The sequence below is a fragment of the Mustela nigripes genome, chromosome 1 (genome assembly GCF_022355385.1).
Source record: "Mustela nigripes isolate SB6536 chromosome 1, MUSNIG.SB6536, whole genome shotgun sequence".
In the NCBI taxonomy this organism is placed as follows: domain Eukaryota; kingdom Metazoa; phylum Chordata; class Mammalia; order Carnivora; family Mustelidae; genus Mustela; species Mustela nigripes.
The window spans coordinates 168,214,047-168,229,410 of record NC_081557.1 but is presented as its reverse complement, the minus strand read 5'-3'; the positions used below and the strand labels follow the sequence as shown (position 1 = coordinate 168,229,410).

Below are 15,364 nucleotides of genomic sequence, written 5' to 3'. Positions count from 1 at the left end.
GATCTCCTTGGTCTCATCACTCACAGCTTCAGCCAAAGAGGCTTGCTATTGCTTTAAAATACTAGGTACCGGGGCACCGGGTGACTCAATTGTTAAGCGTCTTGTCTTCAGCTCAGGTCATGATCTCAGGGTCCTGGGATCCAGTCCCACAACGGGCTCCCTGTCCAGCAGGAAGCCTGCCTCTCCCTATCCCACTCCCCCTGCTTGTGTTCCCCCTCTCAATGTGTCTCTCTCTGTCAAATAAATAAAATCTTTAAAAAAAAATTAAATTAAAATAAAATAAAATACTAGGTACATTCCAACCACAGAGCTTTTGCAGTTGTTTCCAGTGCCGGGAACACACCCTCACCTCTTTCAGGTATTTATTTAAATAACAACTTCTTGCTGAGATGATCGGGGCCTACTGTATTTAAATTGAAAACCCCACCTCTACCCACCCTGAAAACACTATTCTAGGCTTTTCTTCTCACTTACCACTGTGGTAACACACAAATAGAATGTTCTATGAGAATAGTTTACTGCTATGCCTAAAACATAGCCATATATATATATATATGTAATCTGTATATATATACAGATATATATGTATGTGTATATATGAACTATGTATATCTTATATATATAAACATTACAACATTAATGTACATATAGAACATTGTATATAAACATGGCCTGAGACATGTATTTTATATATATATATATTATATATACATATATTTTATATATAATATAAAATAGTTTACTGCTATGCCTAAAACATAGCCCAATATATATATATGTAATCTGTATATATACACAGATATATATGTATGTATATATATGAATTATGTATATTTTATATATAAACATTACATTAATATTATACATATATAACATTGTATATAAACATGGCCTGAGACATGTATTTTATATATATATTACATATATATAAAATTAAGAATTATTTGTTGAATGAATGCATGAACACGCACACGGCTATTTTAAAGATGCAAACATATACAATCTTGAGGTGAAACTGATGGGTGTTTTCAACTCCTATTCCTTAAGAATTTTGTTAACTATAGCTGTCTGATTTCTACATATCCTGGGTCTAAAATTCCCCATGTTCTAATCCATGAATCGCAATTCCAAAGTTAACACTAGATGGCACTCTTTAAAAGCATTCACCAGGGAAACCTGTGCTAGGAAGATTTAAAAAGTATACCTGCAACTTTCTTTTAAGTGTATTTGAAATATTAGTGTACTCCGAAATTTAGGAAACTGTCAACATATTAAATTTCCTTTATATTCTAACTTCCTCAGTTTTTTTTAAGTCAAAAGCAAAAGTCAGTTAAGAATGACTTGGTTCTCAGCTTTTTTGTTAAAAAGCTAGTAATTCACCATAACAAAAGGATATATAGTTAGTAAAATATGAACTTCTTGAGAATGCAAGTAATCACTACTGTTTTATATTTCTTTTATTGAAACATAACAGATCTGCATAGTTTATTACTTCTTTAAAAGGTTATCTAGAGGAAAATTATTTCATGTGATTTAAAAGCAACAACTTTTTAACCCATGGAAACCATTTTCTTCCTAGTTTATCTTTTTTTAGTTTTTAATTTTTTTTGCCCCTATAGTTTACTTTAAAACAAAATATTAAATGGTGCTTATTAAAGCTCACAGGCAAAAAAAAAAAACAAAAAAAAAACACCATTTTCCAGGAAATTAATAATTTCTTTGAGGAGTTTGCTCCTGTAAATAATTTATTGCTGATAATTTACTGATCATCTTAACTCCTTCTGCTGATGGTGGGATATGATACAGAAGATCCCTAAATCCTTCAAGAAGATTTGCAAGAAAAACATGACTGATTTCCTCATTTGCCCAGCAGTCTAGGAAATAGTGATTATGAGACTAATCCTGCTAACTCTTTAAAAAAACAAAACAAAACAAAACAAAAATGGAAATAATGCCATTCTATTTTACAGCTTGTGATTTAGGATGCACAGACATAGTATAAAAATTAGAGTATATGTGTATTTGCCACTTTTCAAGGCATATAAGAACCTTGAGAATAGACCTTTACGTATTCTATAAACTTTTGTCACTATGAGCACTTAATAAATGCTAAATGTCAACAAAATAGAATAGCAATAACTTGCCCATGGAGATATCTAAAAATTAATGAGATGCCGGAGAGAAAATGCAAAGTACTGTTGATTCTTAACATAATTTATTTTTCCAATATAGATGTTGGTATTTGTTGTTGTTGGTTTTTTTTTCCCCTGGGAGATTAAAAATGTTACTTAATGATCTTGGAGTTAAAAAAAATGACTCTCCCTGGGCCATTTCTTCCTATTAAATACTAATGTAATTTCTAAAATAAATATTAAATATTAGAAAACCTGTACAAATCTGAAATATGTTTTTGACTTGTACTATGTATTTAATTTTTCAAGAAAGTAGAACATAGTTTTTACTTTAAGTTTGCAAACATGATAGGCAAAAGAAACCCCTCTTCTTTTTTTCTTCTCCATTTCTACCTAGAGTCCTTACATCATTATTCTTCTGTCATGAACTTTACAAAGGTAGGTACTGTAGAATCATATCCTGGGTCTCCAGGGTTTCTGGGGCACCTCCTGTTACTCCTTATTACATTCCCGCCACGCACAGAAGTAGGGTCATCTGCTCAGCTTTGACAGGTGCCACACTGCAACTACTCCTGAGATAGAGTGAGAAAGCAGCATATAAAACTATAGACGTAGGAGCTGAACAGAGCTGTTGGAATATACATCTCTTCCCTGGACACACCAGTATGTTTGGAAATGTTGCAGAGGGAGTATAGAGGTAAGAAAGAAAATATTCAAAACTGGTTTCATTACTTGTGAATCTTCAAAGACATATATATATACATATATTTTATGTAGGCTCCACACTGGCCTTGAACTCATGAACCTGAGATCAAGATCTGAGCTAAAAAACTGGACACTTAACCAAATGAGTCATGCAGATGCCCCTTCAAAGGTATTTTTAAATATAACTGAAGCACTCATGGGCTTAACATTTTGGCATTTACACCTTTTATTTTTGTATTCTCATCCTAATTAATATATCCTGGTATTGATAAATTGAAATATTTCACAGATGAAAGAGTGAGTCTCATAGCGTTTTAAAAATCTAAACCCATTTTACTACTTCACTTCATACATATGTATATAGAAAGAGAGACAAAGAAAAAACATAGTGAAGATACTGGAAATAAGCATCTTTGGGGGCGACCGGGTGACACAGTCGCCTAAGCGACCGACTCTTGGTTTCAGCTCAGGTCATGATTTCAGGGTTGTAAAATCTAGCTTTGTGTCTGCTCCACACTCAGCGAGGAATCTGTGCACTTTCTCTCCATCTTCCTCTGCCCCTCTCCCATTCATATGCATGCACCCTCTCACTCGCTTTCCCTTAAATAAATGAATCTTTAAAAAAAAAATTAGAAAGAAAGAAAGAAAGAAAAGAAATAAGCATACTTGTTTAGAAGCTGAAAAAACTTTTGACAATTTTGTGCTCAAAATTAAAGTCTGGTTCTAGGGCAACTAAATATTACATAACAGATAAATAGCTAAGTTATATATTACCTAGTAAAGACCAAAAAGTGCACCACTGCAACAAAATATTGTTTATCAGAGGAGGAGTCAAGATGGCAGAGAAGTAGCAGGCTGAGACTACTTCAGCTAGCAGGAGATCAGCTAGATAGCTTATCTAAAGATTGAAACACCTGCAAATCCATCGGCAGATCGAAAAGAAGATGAACAGCAAGTCTGGAAACAGAAAAACAACCACTTTCTGAAAGGTAGGACTGGTGGAGAAGTGAATCCAAAGCGAAGGGAAGATAGACCCCGGGGGGAGGGGCCAGCTCCTGGCAAGCGGCGGAGCAACGGAGCACAAAATCAGGACTTTTAAAAGTCTGTTCCGCTGAGGGACATCGCTCCAAAGGCTAAAACGGGGCGAAGCCCACGCGGGGTCAGCGTGGCCCCAGGTCCCACAGGGTCACAGAAGGATCAGGGGTGTCTGAGTGTCGCAGAGCTTGCGGGTATTGGAACGGGAAAGCCGGCTACAGAGACAGAGCCGACAATAAACTCACAGCTCAGTGTTACCTTGAACCGGTCGCAGGCTCGGTGAGCTCGGAGCGCAGCCGGAGGTCAGGCAAACTGGAGTAACTGGGCGCTGTTCTCTGAGAACACATTGAGGAGTGGGGACCCAGGCTCTCAGCTCCTCCGGGCCAGACACCAGGAGGCCGCCATTTGTATTCCTGTCCTCCGGAACCCTATGGAAAGTGCTCAGAGAACAAAAGCTCCTGAAAGCAAACCCGAGCGGATTACTCAGCCCGGCCCATGATAAGGGCAGTGCAATTCCGCCTGGGGCAAAGACGCTTGAGAATCACTACACCAGGCCCCTCCCCCAGAAGATCAACAAGAAATCCAGCCAAGACCAAGTTCACCTACCAAGGAGTGCGGTTTCAATACCAGGGAGAGCAGCGGAATTCCAGAGGAGGAGAAAGCAAAGCACGGAACTCATGGCTTTCTCCCTGTGATATTTTTAGTCTTGCAGTTAATTTTTTTTTATTTTTCTTTCTCTTCTTCTGCTAAAATTTTTTTTAACTTTTACCCTTTTCTTTTTTAACGTTTTTTAACTAGTTTATCTAATATATATTTTTTCTTTTTTATATTTTTCTTTATTCATTTTCTTTTATTTTTAATTATTTTTTTTTCCTTTCTTTCTTTTTGAACCTCTTTTTATCCCCTTTCTCCCACCTCATGATTTGGGATCTCTTCGAGTTTGGTTAAAGCATATTTTCCTGGGGTTGTTGCCACCCTTTTAGTATTTTACTTGCTCCTTCATATACTCTTATCTGGACAAAATGACAAGGCGGAAAAATTCACCAAAAAAAAAAGAACAAGAGGCAGTACCGAAGGCTAGGGACCTAATCAATACAGACATTGGTAATATGTCAGATCTAGAGTTCAGAATGACAATTCTCAAGGTTCTAGCCGGGTTCAAAAAAAGCATGGAGGATATTAGAGAAACCCTCTCGGGAGATATAAAAGCTCTTTCTGAAGAAATAAAAGAACTAAAATCTAACCAAGTTGAAATCAAAAAAGCTATTAATGAGGTGCAATAAAAAATGGAGGCTCTCACTGCTAGGATAAATGAGGCAGAAGAAAGAATGAGCGATATAGAAGACCAAATGACAGAGAATAAAGAAGCTGAGCAAAAGAGGGACAAACAGCTACTGGACCACAAGGGGAGAATTCGAGAAATAAGTGACACCATAAGATGAAACAACATTAGAATAATTGGGATTCCAGAAGAAGAAGAAAGTGAGAGGGGAGCAGAAGGTATACTGGAGAGAATTATTGGGGATAATTTCCCCAATATGGCAAAGGGAACGAGCATCAAAATTCAGGAGGTTCAGAGAACACCCCTCAAAATCAATAAGAATAGGCCCACACCCTGTCACCTAAGAGTAAAATTGACAAGTCTCAGTGACAAAGAGAAAATCCAGAAAGCAGCCCGGGAAAAGAAGTCTGTAACATACAATGGTAAAAATATTAGATTGGCAGCTGACTTATCCACAGAGACCTGGCAGACCAGAAAGAGCTGGCATGATATTTTCAGAGCGCTAAACGAGAAAAACATGCAGCCAAGAATACTATATCCAGCTAGGCTATCATTGAAAATAGAAGGAGAGATTAAAAGCTTCCAGGACAAACAAAAACTGAAAGAATTTGCAAACACCAGACCAGCTCTACAGGAAATATTGAAAGGGGTCCTCTAAGCAGAGAGAGAGCCTACAAGTGGTAGATCAGTAAGGAACAGAGACAATATACAGTAACAGTCACCTTACAGGCAATACAATGGTACTAAATTCATATCTCTCAATAGTTACCCTGAATGTTAATGGGCTAAATGCCCCAATCAAAAGACACAGGGTATCAGAATGGATAAAAAAACAAAACCCATCTATATGTTGCCTCCAAGAAACTCATTTTAAGCCCGAAGACACCTCCAGATTTAAAATGAGGGGGTGGAAAAGAATTTACCATGCTAATGAACATCAGCAGAAAGCAGGAGTGGAAATCCTATATCAGATCAATTAGATTTTAAGCCAAAGACTATAATAAGAGATGAGGAAGGACACTATATCATACTCAAAGGGTCTGTCCAACAAGAAGATCTAACAATTTTAAATATCTATGCCCCCAACATGGGAGCAGCCAACTATATAAACCAATTAATAACAAAATCAAAGAAACACATCAACAATAATACAATAATAGTAGGGGACTTTAACACTCTCCTCACTGAAATGGACAGATCACCCAAGCAAAAGATCAGCAAGGAAATAAAGGCCTTAAAGGACACACTGGACCAGATGGACATCACAGATATATTCAGAACATTTCATCCCAAAGCAACAGAATACACATTCTTCTCTAGTGCACATGGAACATTCTCCAGAATAGATCACATCCTCGGTCCTAAATCAGGACTCAACCAGTATCAAAAGATTGGGATCATTCCCTGCATATTTTCAGACCACAATGCTCTGAAGCTAGAACTCAACCACAAGAGGAATTTGGAAAGAACCCAAATACGTGGAGACTAAACAGCATCCTTCTAAAGAATGAATGGGTCAACCGGGAAATTAAAGAAGAATTGAAAAAAATCATGGAAACAAATGATAATGAAAATACAACGGTTCAAAATCTGTGGGACACAACAAAGGCAGTCCTGAGAGGAAAATATATAGTAGTACAAGCCTTTCTCAAGAAACAAGAAAGGTCTCAGGTACACAACCTAACCCTACACCTAAAGGAGCTGGAGAAAGAACAAGAAAGAAACCCTAAGCCCAGCAGGAGAAGAGAAATCATAAAGATCAGATCAGAAATCAATGAAATAGAAACCAAAAAACAATAGAGCAAATCAACGAAACTAGGAGCTGGTTCTTTGAAAGAATTAATAAAATTGATAAACCCCTTGCCAGACTTAACAAAAAGAAAAGAGAAATGACCCAAATAAATAAAATCATGAATGAAAGAGGAGAGATCACAACAAACACCAAAGAAATACAAACTATTATAAGAATATACTATGAGCAACTCTACGCCAACAAATTTGACAATCTGGAAGAAATGGATGCATTCCTAGAAACATATAAACTGCCACAAGTGAACCAGGAAGAAATAGAAAGCCTGAACAGACCCATAACCAGTAAGGAGATTGAAACAGTCATTAAAAATCTCCAAACAAACAAAAGCCCAGGGCCAGACGGCTTCCCGGGGGAATTCTACCAAACATTTAAAGAACTAATTCCTATTTTCCTGAAACTGTTCCAAAAAATAGCAATGGAAGGAAAACTTCCAAACTCACTTTATAAGGCCAGCATCACCTTGATCCCAAAACCAGACAAGGATCCCATCAAAAAAGAGAGCTATAGACCAATATCATTGATGAACACAGATGCGAAAATACTCAACAAAATACTAGCCAATAGTTTCAACAGTACATTAAAAGGATTATTCACCACGACTAAGTGGGATTTATTCCAGGGCTGCAAGGTTGGTTCAACATCCACAAATCAGTCAATGTGATACAACACATCAATAAAAGAAAGAACAAGAACCATATGATACTCTCAATAGATGCTGAAAAAGCATTTGACAAAGTACAGCATCCCTTCCTGATCAAAACTCTTCAAAGTGTAGGGATAGAGGGCACATACCTCAATATCATCAAAGCCATCTATGAAAAACCCACCGCAAATATCATTCTCAATGGAGAAAAACTGAAAGCTTTTCCGCTAAGGTCAGGAACACGGCAGGGATGTCCATTATCACCACTGCTATTCAACATCGTACTAGAGGTCCTAGCCTCAGCAATCAGACAACAAAAGGAAATTAAAGGCATCCAAATCGGCAAAGAAGAAGTCAAATTATCACTCTTCGCAGATGATATGATACTATATGTGGAAAACCCAAAAGACTCCACTCCAAAACTGCTAGAACTTATACAGGAATTCAGTAAAGTGTCAGATATAAAATCAATGCCCAGAAATCAGTTGCATTTCTCTACACCAACAACAAGACAGAAGAAAGAGAAATTAAGGAGTCAATCCCATTTACAATTGCACCCAAAACCATAAGATACCTAGGAATAAACCTAACCAAAGAGGCACAGAATCTATACTCAGAAAACTATAATGTACTCATGAAAGAAATTGAGAAAGAAACAAATCGAAAAATGTTCCATGCTCCTGGATTGGAAGAATAAATATTGTGAAAATGTCTATGCTACCTAAAGCAATCTACACATTTAATGCAATTCCTATGAAAGTACCATCCATCTTTTTCAAAGAAATGGAACAAATAATTCTAAAATTTATATGGAACCAGAAAAGACCTCGAATAGCCAAAGGGATATTGAAAAAGAAAGCCAACGTTGGTGGCATCACAATTCCGGACTTCAAGCTCTATTACAAAGCTGTCATCATCAAGACAGCACGGTACTGGCACAAAAACAGACACATAGATCAATGGAACAGAATAGAGAGCCCAGAAATAGACCCCCAACTCTATGGTCAACTAATCTTCGACAAAGCAGGAAAGAATGTCCAATGGAAAAAAGACAGCCTTTTCAATAAATGGTGCTGGGAATATTGGACAGCCACATGCAGAAAAATGAAATTGGAGCATTTCCTTACACCACACACAAAAATAGACTCAAAATGGATGAAGGACCTCAATGTGAGAAAGGAATCCATCAAAATCCTTGAGGAGAACACAGGCAGCAACCTCTTCGACCTCAGCCACAGCAACATCTTCCTAGGAACATCGCCAAAGGCAAGGGAAGCAAGGGCAAAAATGAACTATTGGGATTTCATCAAGATCAAAAGCTTTTGCACAGCAAAGGAAACAGTTCACAAAATCAAAAGACAACTGACAGAATGGGAGAAGATATTTGCAAACGACATATCAGATAAAGGACTAGTGTCCAAAATCTATAAAGAACTTAGCAAACTCAACACCCAAAGAATAAATAATCCAGTCAAGAAATGGGCAGAGGACATGAACAGACATTTCTGCAAAGAAGACATCCAGATGGCCAACAGACACATGTAAAAGTGCTCCATATCACTCAGCATCAGGGAAATACAAATCAAAACCACAATGGGATATCACCTCACACCAGTCAGAATGGCTAAAATCAACAAGTCAAGAAACTACAGATGCTGGTGAGGATGTGGAGAAAAGGGAACCCTCCTACACTGTTGGTGGGAATGCAAGCTGGTGCAGCTACTCTGGAAAACAGCATGGGGGTTCCTCAAAATGTTGAAAATAGAACTGCCCTATGACCCAGCAATTGCACTACTGGGTATTTACCCTAAAGATACAAACGTAGTGATCCAAAGGGGCACGTGCACCCGAATGTTTATAGCAGCAATGTCCACAATAGCCAAACTATGGAAAGAACCTAGATGTCCATCAACAGATGAATGGATCAAGAAGGTGTGGTATATATACACAATGGAATACTATGCAGCCATCAAAAGAAATGAAATCTTGCCATTTGGGACAACATGGATGGAACTAGAGCGTATCATGCTTAGTGAAATAAGTCATGCAGAGAAAGACAACTATCCTATGATCTCCCTGATATGAGGAAGTGGTGATGCAACATGGGGGCTTAAGTGGGTAGGAGAAGAATCAATGAAACAAGATGGGATTGGGAGGAAGAGAAACCATAAATGACTCTTAATCTCACAAAACAAACTGAGGGTTGCTGGGGGGAGGGGGGTTGGGAGAAGGGGGTGGGGTTGTGGACGTTCGGGAGGGTATGTACTTTAGTGAGTCCTGTGAAGTGTGTAAACCTGGCGATTCACAAACCTGTACCCCTGGGGATAAAAATATGTGTATAAAAAATAAAAAATTAATTTAAAAATATTGTTTATCAAATAAGAAATTATCACTATGCCTGGGATATAACAGGAGCTTAGTAAATGTTAAATGACTGAACAAAGACTACAATTCTAATAATATCACATACACTTTATTGTCCACCAACTATGTGCTAAGCACACACAACTTTTATACATTACTTCTAATCCTCACAATCCTTACAAGTACATTTTAATTCCATTACATGGATAAAGACTGTCCATCAATACAAAAGCATTAATAGAAACTGTAAAGGGATCTTATCTGAAAACATTTAGGAATAGCTATTTTTCTAATATAAATACCACTACTTTATAAATTTAAAATTTCAGAAAGTGAAGCATATTGCAATTTTATTACAGCAACAATTTCAGAAAAGTGAAATATCAGAAATTACATTATTCTAAGCAATTGTGCTGGTCTCAGTAATCCTTGATAAAAACCTCTGTTCTAAAAGCTATCATCTGACAGTGAAAGTTTTTGGTAGATCCTTCCTGATTCCCTTTATTGGATCCTCCACAGACCTCTCAGCAATCTGTGTCTCAGTGCTTTGCCTTGTTCTCAACACTCACTCCTTTGATTACTGGTATTCAACTTTTTCATCATGCCACACAATAAGACTTTTATAATGCAATTCATTATACTGAATAAAAAGGATCACAAATAAAGCGGAAACAAAAGAATCACGAAGAAATAGCCTACTACGTGGTATATAGCTAATATATTTTTATTCTGTGCTTTTCTTCCTTCCCTTTCTCCTCCTTTTCTCCTTTTTTTAATGCTGGTTAGGGGGCGCCTGGGTGGCTCAGTTGGTTTAAGGGTCTGATTCTTGAATCTGGCTAAGGTCATGATCTCATGGGTTATGAGATTCAGGAGATCGAGCCCCGCCTCGGGATCCCCACTCAGTGAGGAGTCTCCTTGAGATTCCCTCTCTCCCCCATCCTCCTCCCCCTGTGGGGCTGGCCTTCCCACCATAGGCATGCTCCAGAGCACTTTATCTATCTAAAATAAATAAATAAATGCTGGTTAGTACTTACTAAATTGATTTCATGACCCATTAATGGGCCACAACTAACAAAATAACAGTACTATGCTAGATGATCTCCATTTCTACAGGTTTAACTATCATCTAAGACTCCTATTTTTATTTCAATCCCGTCCTTTCCCTTGAACTTCATATTCCTATAATGCTACTTGACATCTTCCCTTGGACATTTTTCCAAACCTGTTCCCCCTCCCTTAGTAGTCCCCTTATTGATAAAATGACACCACCATTCACCCACATGAATGGGGTCAGGCCCTTAATTCTGAAGTCTCACTCATTTTTTTTTTCTCTCATAAGCTACTCTTTCTACCTTTGAAATATATGTTAAATACAACTTCTTAGCACCTCTACCACTATCAACCTAAGTCATATAAACTGTTTATAGAGACTACTACAAGCATCTATTAACAGTTTTCCTCCACTCTCCAATAATCAGGGTGATCCTTTAAACAAATTTGTCAGTTCACACCCCCTGCTCACAACCATCCACTGGCTCCCCAAAACAGTTTAAAAAAAAATCCAAATTTCCTATTATGGCCTACGGCTGCCATGACCCTACCTATCCTTTTCTGACCTGATCCCCTACTTCTGCTCCCTCATGCTCACTCCTCTCCAGCTAGTTCTCCTTGTTCTTGGAAGAAGCCAGGAATGTTCCCAGTTGAGAATTTTTTCTACTTGCTGTTCCTTATACCTAGCTTGCTCCTTCATTTCATTGAGGTCTCTGAATAATAACTCAAAGCAGCCTTCCCTGACAACCTGAACTGAAAAAGCACTTCCATCACCTTCTAGTCTTTTATCTGTTTTTTTTTCTTTATAGGTGTTACTACCCAACCTTTTATCTCCAATGCTTATGAGGACTCAAATTTTAGTTCAAGAAGTGAATGAATGTACATAATATCAGTAATCGTAATGACAATACTATTGAAAACTTAATTCTTGGTACACCAGCCTCATTCTTCTTGACACTATTCTTCGATCTATTTTAAGAACCAACTCCTTATAAATTGAAATGAAGAAAGTGGATCACCGTTGTGAGTGGAATTGGGAAAAATGTAACTTGAATCTAACTTGTAAAGAAAGTATAGTTTTTGTAAATACAGAAACTGAGCCAAGAGAAGTAGGAACCTAACTAGATTTTATACAGTAGAATATTTATACACCAAGAAAAATAAAGTAATGGATAAGTGCATAGACTCTGGAGCTGACTGGGGTTAAATCCCGGTTCTGATATTTAATAGCAGTATAGAACTTTCCTGTACCTCAGCTTCCTCATTTTCAAAATGGGGACAATCAGATTTACCATAGTGTGCTGTGAGAACCTAACAATGCTTATCACATTAGTAAGCCTGTAAATAAATATTGATTCATTTATAATTTATCTCAAAATTCCTTATCAATTAACACTATTAAACAAACTTTGATTGGGAAGTCGCAAATGATGCTGTTTCCAAACTTTTAGGAAAGATAAGGGATTCATGTCAAAATGAAAAGCTCCCCACCCCCACCAAGTACTAAAACACCCGGTTTGTTACTGTGACAGGAAGTCACAAAATGATAGAATATGTGATACCCTAAGTCTAGTTGCATATTAACTGCTTATTTTGTACAAAATAAATAGTTCAACAGTTTACAGGTATGAATCACATTTTTTCTGAAAGATTAAAATTTAAACTCATTTAAATTCCTTACCATATCCAATGTTCTACATTATGAATTTTGGAACTTGGATTGTGTTTTATACATTTCACAAAATAACACAATTTGGTTGCAAATCTCACCCTATTTTCTTACTATCTGTATTTTATATATATAAAAGCTTGCCTCTACAGTTAGATAGCAGCTAATTACCTTAGATATTAAAGGTTAAAAAGAAAAGAAAAAAAGTTGAGGTGCTTCAGTGCCCATCATATTATGTAATGTGCGGATGCATATAGTTAAGTCCTAGAGAACAAAGTTCAGTAATTAAAATTAGCTGTTTTCTTATCTGGGCAAAAAGTGGGTTTAAAAGCAAAAAAGCGGGCGCCTGGGTGGCTCAGTGGGTTGAGCCGCTGCCTTCGGCTCGTGATCTCGGGGTCCTGGGATCCAGTCCCACATCGGGCTCATCGGGCTCTCTGCTGATCAGGGAGCCTGCTTCCTCCTCTCTCTCTCTCTCTCTCTCTCTCTGCCTGCCTCTCTGCCTACTTGTGATCTCTCTCTGTCAAATAAATAAAAATTAAAAAAAAAAAAAAGCAAAAAAGCTTACTGTAACTTTAGCCATTAGGGAAGTGTGTCATCTCTCTGGTAAATCAGGAAATGATCTGCTGCCACAGAATCATAATGCTTGCAGCTAAGCCTGACCTCATAATTAAGAGGGATCACAGCATAAAATGCTAACATGCTAGAAATGTTAGCAAGCGTGAAATAAAATTACTGAATTCCCATAGCAAACAATACCTAGGCTTGTTATGATCAAAATCGTTTAAATCCTTGTATTCTAATTACTAATCCTAACAGAAATCAGTGGGCTACTTTTAATACTTTAAGATAAAAACAACTTCTATTAGGGAACAGTATATACTACAGGTGTTTTAGTTGACTGGCCTACAGAATTTGTTAAGTTTCAAGGCCTGCTTGATTGTTGCTATTAGAAAGGTTAATTGGATACTCAGTATTCTTATTTCAAATCACAGGTGATACCAAAGCTACAAAATAAACACAGGTTGGTGGTAGTGTTTTTAAACCTGATGGACCCAATATTAAGTTTAAGTTTGAGCTTTGCTTAAAGCAGGCAAACATATAAAGGTAAGAAAAATAGTAATAATGAAATAGAAACGCTAATATAAACAATTCTCAAATCTCAATGATCTCATTACAGACTTGTTTTTAAAATTAGACCTCGGGGCACCTGGGTGGCTCAGTAGGTTAAGCCTCTACCTTTGGGGCTCTCTGCTCTGCGGGGAGCCTGCTTCCCTCCCTCCCTCTCTCTCTGCCTACTTGTGATTTCTGACTGTCAAATAAATAAAATTTTGAAAAAAAAATAAATAAAATTAGACCTCTTAAAACAATGTCTTCAGGTGTAACTCAAACATAATTTCACACAGCAAGTATGCATGCCCTAAGGCAATCCGCTTAGTAGTGTATACTCCCCCACCAGGCAGTTTAAAAAAAAAAAAAAAACTCACATAGCTTAAAGTTTGATTTATTAAATATGACAGCAAATCATTCAGTTGCATTTATAACAAAAAATTTATTTTCACAATATTTAAATGACTATGTTTACAATTGCCACACCACTAATCCTGGCCAGCTTTTTAATTTTCTCTAATACTTTTTCTACAGATAAACTTGGAAAAAGCAGTAGTCTATTAAATCAATAATTTAACACAAGATAGATGATCAAATGCTGGCATTTCCTTGATATTCAAGAATTTGTGACAAGAAATGGGATCTCGGGCTTAAGAATAAAGGGGGAGAAAACAAGCCACCTAATCCCAAACCAGGTCGAGCTGGGACGGGAGGTACGGGGGGTCAGTAAATGTTTCAGAAGCCAAAACAATTTTCATGCAAGTTAAACAAACTTTCTACACAGAAGTTTAAAACCGACCTGAAACACTGCTTCGATAGAAACGAATGGCCCCAAACAAAGCAAGTCCTTTGGAGCAACTGTTCATGTGCATACAAGTGCATACAAAGTGCATACAAAGTGCTTTCTCCAACCAGGAAAGCGTGGAATGAAAAACTAAGTGCCAAAGAAAAAAAAGTTCAAGCGTGCCAGAAGGTCTTAAAACCACACTTAGCAGCAAACGGGAAACGACCCCACAGACCCCTGCAACGAGAAGCTGCTCCACTCCCCCATGAGCAGAGGAAGCCACGGGGACTGGCCGGGGGACCCTGAGAAAGCGCCCGGAGCCCTCCACCCGTTCCCTCATTAGCTGGGACTGTCTGAAGAGACTGAGGGGCCCCCAAACCGGAGATCGGTCGGGCCACTAATTCCAGGCGCTAGCTCTTCCCGCCCCGCTCCTCCCCACCCCGCAGCGTCAGCCAGTCTCCTCGGGAGGCAAGGAGTACTCAGGGGGGGTCGGGGGACGGCGGAGCCGGCGGCCCGAGCGCCCTCTTTACCTGGTCGCAGAGGCGCGGCCAGGCAGGGAGGGTGCATAAGCGTGTCAGCGACACAAGCCGCCCGCGCCTACCCACCCCGCTCGAGCCAGGTTTCCGAGGCAGCTTCTGCGAGTCTTCGCCCACCGACCTCTGGCTGCCAGAAAGGCCGGGAAAGAAACACCAAGGCACGGTCTCTTGGAAACAGCGGCGTCGGCCGTCATTCATAATCCGGCGGACCGGAAACTGGCGGTTACGTCACGTCCTACCGTGG

The 15,364-nt window shown here is 38.3% G+C and overlaps 1 protein-coding gene across 5 annotated transcripts in view; it reads right to left on the bottom strand.

Annotated features, from left to right (window-relative positions):
• Nucleotides 1-15,325, bottom strand: part of GSTCD (glutathione S-transferase C-terminal domain containing) — a 139,573-nt gene extending 124,248 nt beyond the window's left edge. For 3 of the 5 annotated variants that reach the window (XM_059376848.1, XM_059376867.1, XM_059376876.1), the window contains exon 1: nt 15,115-15,197. The gene's annotated coding sequence lies outside the window, so the exon portion shown is untranslated. Of the gene's footprint in view, nt 1-15,114 lie in introns of all 5 variants that reach the window. The other 2 variants (XM_059376863.1, XM_059376857.1) reach the window with 2 other exon arrangements.
• Between the last annotated feature and the right edge of the window lie 39 nt (nt 15,326-15,364).